The 15532-nt window shown below is 36.3% G+C and overlaps 1 protein-coding gene and 1 pseudogene across 4 annotated transcripts in view; one reads left to right on the forward strand and one right to left on the reverse strand.

Moving 5' to 3' along the window:
• UHRF1BP1L (UHRF1 binding protein 1 like) overlaps positions 1-15532 on the forward strand; it is a 107964-nt gene that overhangs the window by 14861 nt on the left and 77571 nt on the right. The gene's annotated exons all lie outside the window — the stretch shown is intronic.
• Positions 14338-14777, reverse strand: LOC117998840 (annotated as a pseudogene).

The raw sequence follows: 15532 nt of genomic DNA on the forward strand, positions 1-15532 counted from the left end.
TAACCTCCAGCTTTATTTTTTCTCATGATTGCTTTTGCTGTTCAGGGTCTTTTCGTGGATCCAGGCAGGTTTTGGGATTCTTTGTTTTAGTTCTATGAAAAATGTCATTGGTCTTTTGATGGGGATTGCATTGAATTTGTAGGTTGCTTTGGGTAGTGTGGACATTTTAACAGTATTTTTTTCATTCCATGAGCACAGAGTATCTTTCCATTTATTTGTGCTGTCCTCTGTTTCTTTTATCAGTGTCTTACAGAGTATATAGGTCTTTCACTCCCTGGTCAAATTTATTCCTAGATATTTTATTCTTTTCGGTGCAGTTGTAAATGGGATTGTTTTCTTAACTTCTGATAACTCATTATTAGTGCAACCTATTTTTGTATGTTAATTTTGTATCCTGCTACTTTATTGAATTCATTTATTCATTCTTATTAGTAGTTTTCTGGTGCAGTCTTTAGAATTTTCTATATATTGTATTATATCATCTACAAATTGACAATTTTATTTTTTCCTTTCCAATTTGGATTCCTTTTATTTCTTCTTCTTGCCTAATTGCTCTGGCTAGGACTTCCAATACTATGTTGAATTAAAGTGGTGAGAGTGAGCATCCTTGTCTTGCCCCTGATCTTGGAGGAAAATCCTTAAGCTTTTCACTGTTGAGTAGGATGTTAGCCGTGGATTCGTCTTAGGGCCTTTATTATGTTGAGGGGTACATTTCTTCAATACACACTTTGTTGAGAATTTTTATCATAAATAGATGTTGAATTTTGTTAAATGCTTTTTCTGTGTCTACTGAGATGATCATATGGTTTTTATCCTTTGCTTTGTTAATGTGTAGACGTAAAGATTGGTAAAAAATTTTTAATGGCTCATGTTCAAGCTTTTTAAAAAAATTTGTTTATAACAGTAGAATTTTTTGCCCAAAGAAATATTAAAATGAACTTAACTGAATAAGATAGGCAAAAAGTAGGGCTCCTTGTTAATGGAACAAAGACCGGCTATGCTCATAAATTTCCTTTTAGTAATTTAGTTGAATCAGTAATTAGGGCGATCAGCTATTACATCTTTTCCCTTTTTATTTCTTCTCCCAGCTATGTTGAATCATGAGTCTTCTTAGGAGCATTGTGGGAACAATGCAGATGTGTAGGATGAAACCTACATTCCTTGGCATGGGATGCAAGAGTCCTTCATGATCTGGCTTCAGTCCATCTTTCAAAGGAATTCCATTTCATTACAAACTACCTGATGCCTTGTACTTCATCCATGTCTACTGTATGTGATCCTGTAACTTTGAACATGCTGTTGCCATGCCTAAAATGTCCTCTCACCTGGAAGAAACTTAACTCTTAAAAAACAGCTCAAGTTTGGCCTCCATGAAGCCTTCCCTAAACAGTATTTTTAACAAATGATCACTACTTCTCATGTACCTCCATCTTATCCTATTTTCATTTTAATTGTAATATCTGTCACACAGTGCTTGGCACATAGTAAAACTGTAACGTACTGCCATGATTTGTTTATGTGCTTGTCTCTAATAATAAACTGAGGTTTTTGAAAGCAGTAATTATGTCTTATTTGTCTAAGTTACCCAAGAGCCTAATCATTGCTCAGTTTTTGCCATGAAGGATGCATGTGTAGTTGTATCAGGTGTTCCAATATTTCAACAAAATTAGGAAACCCAGATTTTAATACAAGGTCTACTCATTTTAGATGTTAGCCACCCATTCAGGTTTTTTAAAACACTGTGCAGACAGACAAAACGTATTTGTAGATAAAACAAAGCTCACAGGCTGCCAACTTATAACCTCTTCCATTCTTTAAAACTTTTCAGTTCTTTAAATGTGAAAAAACTGGTTAGGCAAGATTGGTTGATATCCTTTACATGTGTATTATAAAAATAACCAAGCCAAACAAACTCTGTAAATTGAGAATACTAAAAAAAAATTATTATGAGCATAACTTGATTCTTCTTCCATTAACACTAAAGTTCTTTGAAGAAAATAACATTTATGTCTTAAATATTTAATAAGCTTCAAATTGACATTGAAAGCTCCTTGAAGGTAAGAATTGCCATATATTCCTATAATGCTCAGGAAATGTTTATTAAATATTGTTGAATTGAAAATCAATCAGTATAATAATGAAATGGTAATTGATATTGAAATACCTTTTAAGTTAAAATTATACAAATTTGATTATAGTCTTGGCTCTGCCTTGGTATGACCTTAGCAGTTGACTTAAACCCTTTTGGGCTTCACATTTTTTTTTTTTTTAAAGATTTTATTTATTTATTTGACAGAGAGAGACAGAGAGAGAAGGAACACAAGCAGGGGGAGTGGGAGAGGGAGAAGCAAGCTCTCCACTGAGCAGGGAGCCCGACGCGGGGCTTGATCCCATGGGATCATGACCTGAGCTGAAGGCAGATGCTTAACGACTGAGCCACCCAGGAGCCCCATGGGCTTCACATTTTATATTATAAGATGGAAGACTTTGGATTAGTGGAACTTTTCAGGTGCTAAAATTATTTCATATTTTTTGATAGTATGAAGGCTGCTTATTGATCTACTCGGTTTTTAATTTTTAATTTTTTTTTAAAGATTTTTTTATCTGTTTTGAGAGAGAGAGAGATTGAGAACACGAGCGGGAGGGTCAGAAGGAGAGGGAGAGAGAATCCCAAGCAGACTCTGTGCTGAGTGATCTACTCCGTCTTTTAACTTGGTTTAAAAATTGCTTCTCATATCTTCAGATGACAAATTACGAATGGTTTTCAAAAAGCTATGGTTCAGATATCTTAAAAATTCTGATTTCCTTGTATTTTATTAAGTTAACTAGTCCATTTTCTTTTTTATTAGGAAGTATACATAGGTGTGTGTGTGAGAGAGAGAGAGAGAGAAGGTGTGCTCATAATAAATTACCTTCTTTATTGAGTGTTCTCAATTTATAGTTTGTTTAGCTTATTTTTTTAATATGCAAGTAAAGAAAATCTTGTATAAGCATTTTTTATATATGACTTAAACAGCTTTATTGAAATATCATTGATTTATATGCAGTAAACTGTAAATATTTAAGGTATACAGTTTGATGAAATTTTGACATATGCCCTTAAGTTTCCTTATGTCCTTTTGTAGTCCTCTCCTTCCTCCCCTCCTGCCTCATTCTTTATTAATATATAATCTACTTTATTTCACTTAGGTTAGTTTGTATTTTCTAAAATTTTATATAAATGATTCATATACCTTCTTTTGGCCTCTTTCCATCAGCATAATTATTTTGCAATTAATCTGTTCTGTTATATGCATTCTCTCTTATTGCTGAATATATTTCATTGTGAATATGCCATAATGTGTTTATCCATTCACCTGATGATGGTCATTTAGGTTGTTTCCAGTTTTGGACTATTACAAATAAAGCTGCTGTAAACATTCGTGTATAAGTCTTTGTGAGGACATATTCTTTTCATTTCTCTTAGGTAAATGCCTAGGAGTAGGATGATTGAGTTATACATGGGTACATACATAAGTTTTTAAGAAACTGGTAAACAGCGTTCTGAAGTGTACATTTTATGTTCTCACCAGCAAGTGTGTGAGTTCCAGTTGCTTCATATCTTCAAGAATGCTCAGTATGGGGCGCCTGGGTGGCTCAGTTGGTTAAGTGACTGCCTTTGGCTCAGGTCATGATCCTGGAGTCCCTAGATCGAGTTCCGCATTGGACTCCCTGCTCGGCAGGGAGTCTGCTTCTCCCTCTGACCCTCCCCCCCTCATGTGCTCTCTCTCTCTCTCTCATTCTCTCTCTTTCAAATAAATAAATAAAAAATCTTAAAAAAAAAAAGAATGCTCAGTATGGTCAGTCTTTGAATTTTCTCATTTAGTGGGTAAGTAGTGGTGTGGTTTTAATTTGCAGTTCCCTATTGACTGGCTATATTGTACATCTTTTCATGTGCTTATCTGCCATCTGTATGTCTTCTTTGGTTTGAGGGTCTGTTTAAATCTTTTGCTTATTTTATTAATCTGTTGTCTTATTTTTGAGTTGTAAGGGTTCTTTTTTTTTTTTTTTAAAGATTTTATTTATATATTTGACAGAGAGAGAGACACAGCGAGAGAGGGAACACAAGCAGGGGGAGTGGGAGAGGGAGAAGCAGGCTTCCCGCGGAGCAGGGACCCCCGATGCGGGGCTCGATCCCAGGGCTCTAGGATCATGACCTGAGCCGAAGGCAGACGCCTAACAACTGAGCCACCCAGGCACCACTAAATAAATAAAATCTTAAAAAAAAAAAAAGACTGCATATTTTTCTCATTTAGTGCTCTGAAATCTTTGACAGGCTCAAGATCACCAAGATTTTCTTCTCTATTTTCTTACAGAGACTTTATATATTCGGTTTTTAGATTTTGGTCTGTGATCTATTTAAATATTTGTTTATGGTGTGAGATAAGTATCAAGGTTCTTTTGTTTTTTCTTCTTTTGGCCGTGGCTATACAGTTGTTCCAACACCCAACACAATTTATTGAAAATAGTATCTTTTTTTTTTTTTTTTTTTAAGCTACACGCGGGCTTGAGCTCACAACCCTGAGATCAAGACCTGAGCTGAGATCAAGACTGAGCCACTCAGGAACCCCTATCTTTTTCTCATTGATTTGCTTTTGTGCCTTTGTTGAACATCCCCTTACTATAAATTTGGTTCTATTTCAGGACTCTCTGTTTTGTTCCATTGTTCATGGGTCTATCTTTACACCAATCTCAAACCATCTTGAATACTGTAGTTTTGTTTGTTTGTTTGTTTGTTTTTTAAAGTAAGCACTATGCGTAACGCGGGGCTTGAACTCATGACCCTGAGATCAAGTTTGATGCTCTACCAACTGAGCCAGCCATGTGCCCCACTGTAACTTTTTTTTAAATATATTTTTTAAAGATTTTATTTAGTTATTTGAGAGAGAGAGAGAGAAGGAGCAGGGGAAGGGGGAGGAGCAGAGGGGAAGGGAGGAGCGGACTCTGCTGAGAAGGGAGCCTGATGCCTGGTTTGATCCCAGGACCCTGGGATCATGACCTGAGCTGAAGGCAGGTGCTTAACCGACTGAGCCACCCAGGCGCCCCCCCCCCCCACAGTAGCTTTTTAAGAAGTCTTGAAATTGGTGGTACAAGGCCTCCAACTCTGTTCATCTTTTTCAAAATTAGTTTGATGTCCACGTCTTGTATATTCGTATAAATTCCAGAATCAACCTGTTTCTGCCAAAAAGCCTGCTGGGTATTTGCTTAGGATCTATAAATCTATTTGAGGAGAAATGACATCTTAAAAAATACTGAGTCTTCTGATCTACATATGTGTTCCTCAATTTATTTATGTCTTTTAAAATTTCAGCAACATTTTTTGGTTTTCAGTATATAGGTCTTGTATAACTTTTGTCAGATTTATCCGTAAAAATTTCATACTTATGCTAGTGTAAATGGTACTTTAAAATGTTCATTTTCCAATTGTTGCTAGGATATGGAAACAATTGATATTTTTATTGCAATAGCTTTTTTAAAAAAAAAATGAAATTTACATACAACAAAATGGATAAACCTTCCATATGCAGCTCAAATGATTTTTATAAATAAGATATTTTGGGGGGGAATACTTTTAGGTTGATAGAAAGGCTGTAAGGATAGTATAAAGAGTGTTCATATATCTCACATCCCATCTCCCCTATTATGTGTGTGTGTGTGTGGTTTCCTTTATTGTAGATCTTTTTATTTTTGTAGAGGGATTACCATGTAAGGCAGTAAAACACTATTCATACATCTCATTTTACTAGGATATACTGGTCAGCTTCTCTGCTGAAAATCTTAAAATTATTTTTCTGTGGAAAAAGAAGATAGCCTTTGGATTTCTTGTTTGTATTCACTCTGTAACAATCAATGCCAGGTTGGCAGGTTTGTAAATACTTACTCTGGGTAGCAGTTTTCGAGGTAGCCATGTATTCCCCTGCACAATACTGTCTGCTAAGTTACTAATAACAAAAATGTGGATATAAGAAATTCTGAAAAATTTTATGAATCAAGAAATAATATTGGTTGGAGACCTGTAGCAAAGATTTTTATTAGGCTTCTCATAGTCTTTTTTTTTTTTTAAGATTTTATTTATTTATTTGAGAGAGAGAGAATGAGAGAGAGTACATGAGAGGGTGGAGGGTCAGAGGGAGAAGCAGACTCCCTGCTGAGCAGGGAGCCCGATGCGGGACTCGATCCAGGGACTCCAGGATCATGACCTGAGCCAAAGGCAGTCGCTTAACCAACTGAGCCACCCAGGCACCCTAGGCTTCTCATAGTCTTAGTAAGAATTTACTCCTGTGTTATGCTTTGGGTTTATGCTCTCAAGCAGTTTTCATGAATCACTAGAGCTTTTCATGTACCCCTTTGAAATAAGGTATGCATGACAGATTTTCTATGGTTGAGAAAAACAGATTTTAAGGATTAGCTATTCATGGACTATTTTAAAACATTGAAAAAGGACAGGATTCAGTAGTATTAGAGTCCCATCTCTTATTAATATGTTAAATAGTATGGTACATTTGTCACAATTAATGAACCTATATTTATAAATTATTGTTAACTATAGCCTATACTTTGCTCGCATTTCCTAAGTTTTTTTACCTAATGTCCTTTTTTAGTTCCAGGATCTCATTGTGAATATCACATAATTTAGTCATCATTTTGTTTTAGACTCCCGACTCTGACAGTTTCTAAGACTTTCCTTCTCTTTGATGATCTTGAGAGTTCAGTAGTACTGGTTAGATATTTTGTTCAGTGTCTCTCAATCAGTATTTGTATGTTTTTCTCATGATTAGAATGGGTTATGGGTTTTTGGCAAGACCACAGAGTCAAATGCCATTTTTATTATGTCATATCAGAAGTACATGCAATCAACATGTCTTATTGTTGATGTTGGCCTTTGTCAGATTCTCAACTGTAAAGTTACTCTTTTGCCCACTGTCATACTGTATACTTTGGAAAGAAAAGCAGCCACACACAAAAAAGAAATGAAGGGTTATGTTCCACTTCCCTGAGGTTGGAATAGAGAAAACTTAAGTTATTTGGAACTTTTCTGTATGGGAGATTTATCCCTTCTCTCCCAGTTATTTATTCAATCATGTTTTTATATCTATGTATACTCAGGTATATTTATTTTATATTTTGAGTTATAATCTAATAATTTATTTTGTTGCCCAAATTGTTCCGGCTTTAGCCATTAGGAGTGCTTTCATTTGGTTCCTGTGTCTCTTCAATTAATTTTATTTCTAATATTGCTCTTATATCCTATAACCTTGCTACACTCATTTATTAGTTCTGATAGCTTTTTAGAGGATTCTGTATGGTTTTCTATACAGATGATCATGTCGTTTGGGAAAAAAGGCAGTTTTACTTCTTTTCTGAACAGAATGTCTTTTTTTTTCTTGCCTTATTGTGTTGGCTAGAACCTCCAATACAATGCTGAATAGAAGTGGTAAGAGCAGATACCCTTGTCTTGTCTCTGTCTTAGGGATAAAATGTTTTAGTCTTCCATCTTTAAGTATGATTTTAGCTGTAGGATTTTCATAGATGTCCTTTGTAGTTTGGAGGAACTTCTCTTCTGTTCCTAGTTTGTTGAGAGTTATTTTCCCATGTATGGTGTTGACTTTTTATGTGCTTTTTTATGTCTCTATTGAGATCATCATGCGATTTTACTTTTTAATATGATGTATTACACTGGTTGATTTTTGAATGTTAAACCGATCTTCATACTTGGTCATGATGAACTTCTTACATATTTTTTGTTAAGCTGTGAGTTATAGCTTACCTTGTGAAATCTATGTGGCACCTTGTAATTGTATTTTTTTTTTTAAAGATTTTATTTATTTATTTGAGAGAGAATGAGAGAGAGCACATGAGAGGGAGGAGGGTCAGAGGGAGAAGCAGACTCCCTGCCGAGCAGGGAACCCGATGCGGGACTCGATCTGGGACTCCAGGATCATGACCTGAGCCAAAGGCAGTCGCTTAACCAACTGAGCCACCCAGGCGCCCTGTATTTTATTTTTTGAAGATTTATTTGAGAGAGAGCGAGAGAGAGTGCATGTGTGTGCATTGTTGGGGGAGGGGTAGAGGGTGAGAGAGCCTGACGCGGGGCTCGTCTCACAACCCTGAGATCATGACCTGAGTTGAAATCAAGAGTCACCTATTTAACTGACTGAGCCACCCAGGCTCCCTGGGATCACTATTTTAAAAGAATGAAATAGAATAGAAAATATCAGACTGTATTAAACTATTCTATGAAATTTTCATCTTAATTGTGTGTGTGTGTCTGTATGTACTAGGCTGTAACATAAAGCATATTTCTTGACTTAACTTATATCAACATTTTTAAAATTAGCTAGTTCACTTTTTGTCCCTGAAGATAATAAGGCATAGAGTAGGGCAAGAAAGCAAGTAGCCCCAAGAGGAGAGTGCCACATTAAAAGAGGTACAATGGGGGTGAAAAAATGGGGTTAGATAATGGAGAAAATGAGGAAATACGGGTTTCTTTAGAAAAGCCTCATCCATTTATTTTTTTTTAAGATTTATTTATTTACTTGAGAGAGAGAACGAGCGGGAGGGCAGTGGGGATGGAGAGATAATCTCAAGCAGACTCCATGCTGAGTGTGGAGCCCGACGTGGGGCTCAATCCCAGGACCTGAGCCGAAATCAAGAGTCGCTCACTTAACAAATTGAGCCACCCAGGCGCCCCTGTTTCTTAGTTTTGAGTGGAGTGATGTTTACATCTGCATGATGAAACCAATGGACTATGAAAGGATGTGATTAGTTGCAGATTAGTAACTTAATGTTCCTAGCCAAAGGACTTGGTGGTCTTTCAGATTTTGGGAAGTCTCTCCAGAAACATCCTCTCTTGTACGACTTTAATGTGGTCTTAAGGTACTTTGTTCTCTTCTAGAAATACTGTTTTGAATAAAATCAAGCAAAAGTTATTAAATTTGCTTAAACAAAGATAATTCTTACATATATTCTTATAATAGCTCTTCATATACAGTGAGAATTTAATCCTCATAGGGATGTACTTACTACTCAACTTCTCTATACCTCAGTTTCATTATCTGTGAAATGGCGATAACAAAATAATACCTGCTTTCACGGGGCTGTTTTGATGATTAACTGGGTTAGAATATGTAAAATGCTAGGAACTGTCCCTAATACACAGGAAAACTCAGTGTTAGCTATTTATTACTAATACAAAGACACAGGTTAAATGGGAATATGAACACAGAGACCTGATATAACCAGTGGTAAAATTTTTCCAAAAAAAAAATTGGGGGTCTCGATAAAACACTAAGTATGCAGATCATAAATCAAAAAGCATAAATTTTATATCTAATGTTACTATAAATTTTAGTCATGATTTACTTGAACTTTCATCAGATCCATTCTATAGCTACATCATTAAAACAAAGATAATACAGTTGTTTTATTTGCTAAAGCAACCTGAAACAGATTTCTCAAATGTACCATCTCCGGGTTAAATACTTATTTGGAGGTAGAATCATAAAATCTTAGAGCTCAAAAGAATTTTAACACAGTTATAAACCCTTTTCTGACCTAGTTACCTACCTTTTTCTACACTTACCTCTTTGCATTCAAATATTAAAACCCCGGGACATTCTTTTCAAACCTCATCAGTAAATATGCATCTCTTGAGTTATTTACCTTGTCCTGAAATTGTTTATGGTTCCTGTTATTGTACATGTTATTAAAGATTCTTAATGCTCTTTTGTGAGTTTCCCTCCCTTTGTTTGCCTCGTATACACTTATAATCTGCTTTCCCTTTATCAGTTAAGTTATGAAAAGTGTGGCTGAAGAATCATTCTCCAGTTCCTGTTTTTGCAAGAAACATAATTATATTAATAAATGATTGGGGCACATTTGTGCAGAATGAAAATACATGAAAATTAAAGCCTAACATGAATAATGGAAGATAAATAATTTGATATATGCACTGTTTATCCAATGTAGGGAATAAGCTGTTTAATAGCTGTGAATGTAAGTTACCATTATATCTTCTGCTTTCTATTTAAATAGTTCAATAGATGAGCAGTATTAATATGTTTTCCAGATTAGCTCTATAACTTGACCATTTGAAGTCCTATTTGGGTAAGCATGAACTTTTGATTTTGCTTTAGTTTAAACTATAATCAATGTGTCCATAATCTAAATAAAAAAAGGGAAGGAAAAAGAGAACTCTTATTTGGATATCTGTTTTGTACCAGATGCTTTATGTATTATCTTTAATCCTTACTAAAATTGTTTGAGGTTGGTATTATTTCCCCCATTTTATAGATGAGCAAACTGAGGCACAGAGGTACCACAGTAAGTGGCTAACAGGAATTTAGACTTACTTGTCTGACTTTAAGGCCCATGCTCTTTGCATATGTTCTCCCTTTAATAAGAACTAAATTGAAGGTAGAATTTCTTGTTAATGACATGAATTTTAATCTTTCCATCTTTCACTTTTACTCTTGTCAGGCCTGTCTTTTTGGGTTTTTGATGAATTTTTGTCTTTTTTTTTTTAAGAATATTTCTTTTTTTTAAAGATTTTATTTATTTATTTGACAGAGAGAGACACAGCGAGAGAGGGAACACAAGCAGGGGGAGTGGGAGAGGGAGAAGCAGGCTTCCCGCAGAGGGGAGAGCCCGATGCGGGGCTCGATCCCAGGACCCTGGGATCATGACCTGAGCCGAAGGCAGACGCTTAACGACTGAGCCACCCAGGCGCCCCGAATTTTTGTCTTTATAAAAGTGACATATGCTCCTTATTAACATAACATAAACATATAGGAAAGTATAAAGACGAAGAAGTCTAAAATCTTACCAATCGTAGGTACTCTTGATATTTGACATTTTATAATGTATTTTTTACATAATTGAAATCACAGTATGTAAGTTTAAACCTCAAATTTTCACTATAATATAAGCATTTTCTTTATATGGTTGGCAAGACATATTACTTGATATGTATGTAGCATGATATAATTAAAGAGATTATTTCCCTTTGGACATTTAAGTGCTTTCACTTTTTTCCCTTTGTAAATGTCATTGAGATGAACATTCTTGTACATACCCGGTCAAGATGTTGCTTGATTTCTTCACTAACCCCTCCCATATGCACACACACACACACCCTTACATCCCTTCTTGCCCAGCACTAAGGATATACAGTCAAATGTTGGTTACTCCAATTAGTCTTTGCCCATCTGTCCCTCTGTCTGTCCTTCCTCTCTTCCTCTTCCCTTTAAATATGCTTATAGTGGGGCGCCTGGGTGGCTCAGTTGGTTAAGCGACTGCCTTCGGCTCAGGTCATGATCCTGGAGTCCCTGGATCGAGTCCCACATCGGGCTCCCTGCTCAGCGGGGGGTCTGCTTATCCCTCTGACCTTCTTCCCTCTCATGCTCTCTGTCTCCCATTCTCTCTCTCAGATAAATAAATAAAATCTTTAATAAATAAATAAATAAATAAATAAGCTTATAGTATTTTGGAAATATAATTAGGTTGTTTCAGGTTGATTTCAACTTTAGGTGCTTCCCCTCTTCTCGTTCTTTCTCATTTTATTTTTACATATATAGAGTATTAACATGCTTTCCAGTGTCAGAGCTATTCAAGGCCACCCCCTCCTCGTGTATACTGTATCTGCTGTCTTCTAATCATGGATTTTGCTCTAGCAGTTGTCTGTCCTTACTGTACCATCAGTAGTTTTCTTTTTTCTGCATCATTGTCACCAACATATAAGCTTGCTGAGTTCTCTTACCTTAATAAAGAAAACAAAACTCTAAAGCAACCTCGTTTCTCTCCTGCCTTATTGGTTCTTCTTTTGTAATCTCCTTTATTGGTTTCTTTCACATTTCTTGGCTTCTTAGTGGTCTCTGACCACAGTCCTTGAGCCATTTAATTTTCTGTCTCCATCTTGCAACTATAGGTACCATCTCTAACATTGGTGATCACCATATTTGTATCTGCAGCTACTGAATGAGATTTGAATATTTACGTAATTGGCATCTCTTATTGGGTATCTAATGGGCATCTCTTAATTAAACTATTCAAAGCCTAAATTCTGATCCTTAATCCCAAACTTATTTCTCCCTCTGTTTCTTAACCCTGATAAATGGTAACTCTATCCTTCCATATACTCAGACTAAAAACCTTGGAAGTCATCCTTGACGTCATTCTGTACAATCAAATCCTGTTGGCTTTACTTTCAGAATCTCTCTCGACTTTTCCCTTTCTATCACTTTTTACTCTTCCATCTTGATCCAGGGCAGCTCTTCTCTTACCTGGATTCTTGCAGTAACTTCCTATCTGGGCCTCCTGCTTCTGTCCACGTCCTCCCTTTCATATATTCTCAATGGAGTGAACCTTTGAAAATTAAAGTTTCCAGGGGCACCTGTGTGGCTGAGTTGGTTGAGCATCTGACTCTTGATTTCAGCTCAGGTCATGATATCAGGGTCTTGAGATCAAACCCTGTGTTGGGCTCCACACACAGCGTGGAGTCTGCAGAGAGAGTCTCTCTCCCTGTGCTCATGTACACACTCACTCTCTCTCTCTCCCCCTCAAATAAAAAATGAATAAATCTTTAAAAAAAAAAAGATTTCCTATTCTAGTCAAAACCATCTTCAGTCACTCTCGTTTTTACTCAGAGTAAAAGCCAGAGTCCTCAGAGTGGTTTTAAAGGTTCCGTGTGATCTGGCCCTTCTTATTTCTCTAACTTAACTCATTTCCTTTTACTCTTGCCTTTCTGCTCCCTTTCTCCAGCCACATTGACCTTCTTGCTATTCCTCAGACATGCCAAGCATTTTCCCACCTCAGGTTTTTACCCTTGCTTTTCCTTGGCCTAGAGCATTCTTCCTCTAGATATTTGTATAGCTACCTCCTTCACTTCCTTCAGATCTTTGCCCGAATGTCATCTTTTCACTGAGCGTTTTCCTGTCCATCCTTTTAAAAATTAAAAGGTTCTCTGCTTATTCCTGCTATCTTACTATTTTGGTGTTTTTCCCCTCCATAGTCAGAATCTGACTTACTATGTATTTAACTTATTTTTTCGTTCTCCACAGAATTCTGTCCCTTTAAGTCCCGTGAAGGCAGATTTTTTATGTTTTGTTCATTGTCATATCTCCATTGTTTGTTAATTTATAGGTATCAATTAGGATTTACTAAATGAATGATTGAATGAAATGGTCAAGGCCTTGTAGAATCAGTCCCTTTGTCCTTTCTGATCTATCTTCTACTCTCTTGGTCCTCTTGCAGTTCTATTTTATACCATGCTCCCTCCAGCCTGAGAACCTTTCTTTGTGTTTTATTCCCTCTGCTTGGAATACTCTTTCTTCTGTCTCCCTTTTTTTCCTTGCCTAGTTAAGTTCTACTACTCATTCTCAAATATCATCTCAAAAGTCCCTGTTTTCAGTGAAGCTCTAGATTAAAACCCTGTACTGTATTCTCTCTTAGTCATGGTTTTTGGTGTTCTGTCTACCAACTGAACTGAGAACTGCACAAAGGCAGGGACTCCTTGAGTGTATTGCTTGTCAGTGTATGTGTCTGAATAGTGAATTCTCAGTAAGTACTTAGTGAATGCTCCCTTCTAGCTCTAATAATCTGCCTTGAGGTAGTGGCAGGTCATTCCTATATGATTAGGGGTGAAAGCCTGTCAGGAAACATCATAGTATTAAACCAAACATGATTGGTGGTCAGTATAATACAACCCAGCATCACTGGTCAAATATGGGTTAAATGTGAATTCTGTATTTCTCAGCTGACATTCTGTGAGACGATATGAATCCCGATAAAATATGGCTCAAGAAACTCTGGTGCAGAGTCAGTGGGAAGCATGAAATGAAGCATGTGTGTATTTATTGATATTCTTGTTGATGTGTAGGGCATGTGAATAACCAGTTTATTTTGTTACTTTAATAATTAGTTTCAAAAAAGGTAAAAGACTGGCTGATAACTCTTGTTAGCTGGTAGTTAATTTTTTTTTTTTAAAGATTTTATTTATTTGACAGAGACACAGCGAGAGAGGGAACACAAGCAGGGGGAGTGGGAGAGGGAGGAGCAGGCTTCCCGCTGAGCAGGGAGCCCGACGCGGGGCTCGATCCCAGGACCCTTAAGGATCCCAGACGCTTAACCACTGAGCCACTCAGGCGCCCCTAGCTGGTAGTTAATTTTGTCAGTAGTTTCATTTTTGAAAAAAGTACTTCCTGGGCAAAGTTAGCAGTTTTTCATTTTTTTTAGGGTTGTTTTATTTATTTATAGTTTTCATTTGAACAGTTTTTATTTCAAGTCATATGTAACATTACTTTATTTGTGCATCTTCTCAATTGTTTCTTTCTTATATTTACCCTTTCTTTTCCTACCTGGCAAGTTTTGGCTTTATGTTCAAGGATCTTTTTGTAGTCTTCGTCCACTTTTGGTCCAGTGATAACCACCTCGCTAGGGTGAATGGCCACATGGACAGTTGTGCTATTCACCTTCTCTCACTATACTCATTCAGTGTAGATGATGTATTTCTTCCTGTAAACCTGGACTACTTTGCCAATCTGCTGACCTTTGTAGTGTCCTTGCACAACCTGTTCTTCATTCTTCTTTTGGATTAGCATGGATTGAACATTGTACTTCTGACTCAGCTCTTTGGAAAGAGGGGAAGAAGACATAATCTTTCTGTGAACGTGGGAAGGTGCATTGAAATGTCTTTTATGGTTCTTGCTCTCATTAGAAGTCACGAAGGGATTGAATTTCATTTTGGCTGCTGTTGCTTCAGTAATGGCTGCAAAAGAGACAAACTAGGGTTGTTGTAAGGATCAAATAAAGTGATGTATATGGAAGTACTTTAATGTATATGTATAATTTATTGTTACTACTGTTATCTTTATTAGTTGTGATATTGGGCAAGTAAGTTAGTTTCTCATTATGTTTACTTATCAAATCAGTGGGAATAAAAATAGTATTGACCTTAATGGTTTATTGTAGGAATTAGATGAAGTAGTAATGCTTACGTGCAAAGAACCTGGTACACAGTAAACCCTTGGAAAACGTCCAGTATTGTTTTAACTATTATTGTTATTTCCAGTCTTTTTTCTTAAGTTTAAGAATTTTCATTTTTAATTCATCATAGAGAATCTGTGTTCTTTAATTAGAATTTAGGATCTAGTCTCCCATGTGACTTTTGGCACTTTTACTAAGCACTTTACTACTTCATTTATCTTAACTCCTACAGAAAGGATAAATGGTATTTGTACAGCCAATTTAGGATTATAAGTAATTGGTATTTTTAAGTCTCATGTAGAAAACACCAAAATTGGCTGCCAAGTAGAGTTGCATAATCCCTTTCCTCAGAGACCTTTTAGAAAAAGATTTGTGTACTCTAATTTATTCCTGAATGATCTGGGTCAGTTTCTGAAGCTGGGAATCTCTGGATGATTCTAAAAAGGAGTACTAATATCCTTTGATATTGTTCTTGGGATGATGAATGGGTAGCAGCTGCTATTGCTACTTC

Source organism: Mirounga leonina, unplaced genomic scaffold, assembly GCF_011800145.1.
Source record: "Mirounga leonina isolate KUSES-001 unplaced genomic scaffold, KU_Mleo_1.0 Mir_418, whole genome shotgun sequence".
Classification (NCBI taxonomy): Eukaryota; Metazoa; Chordata; class Mammalia; order Carnivora; family Phocidae; genus Mirounga; species Mirounga leonina.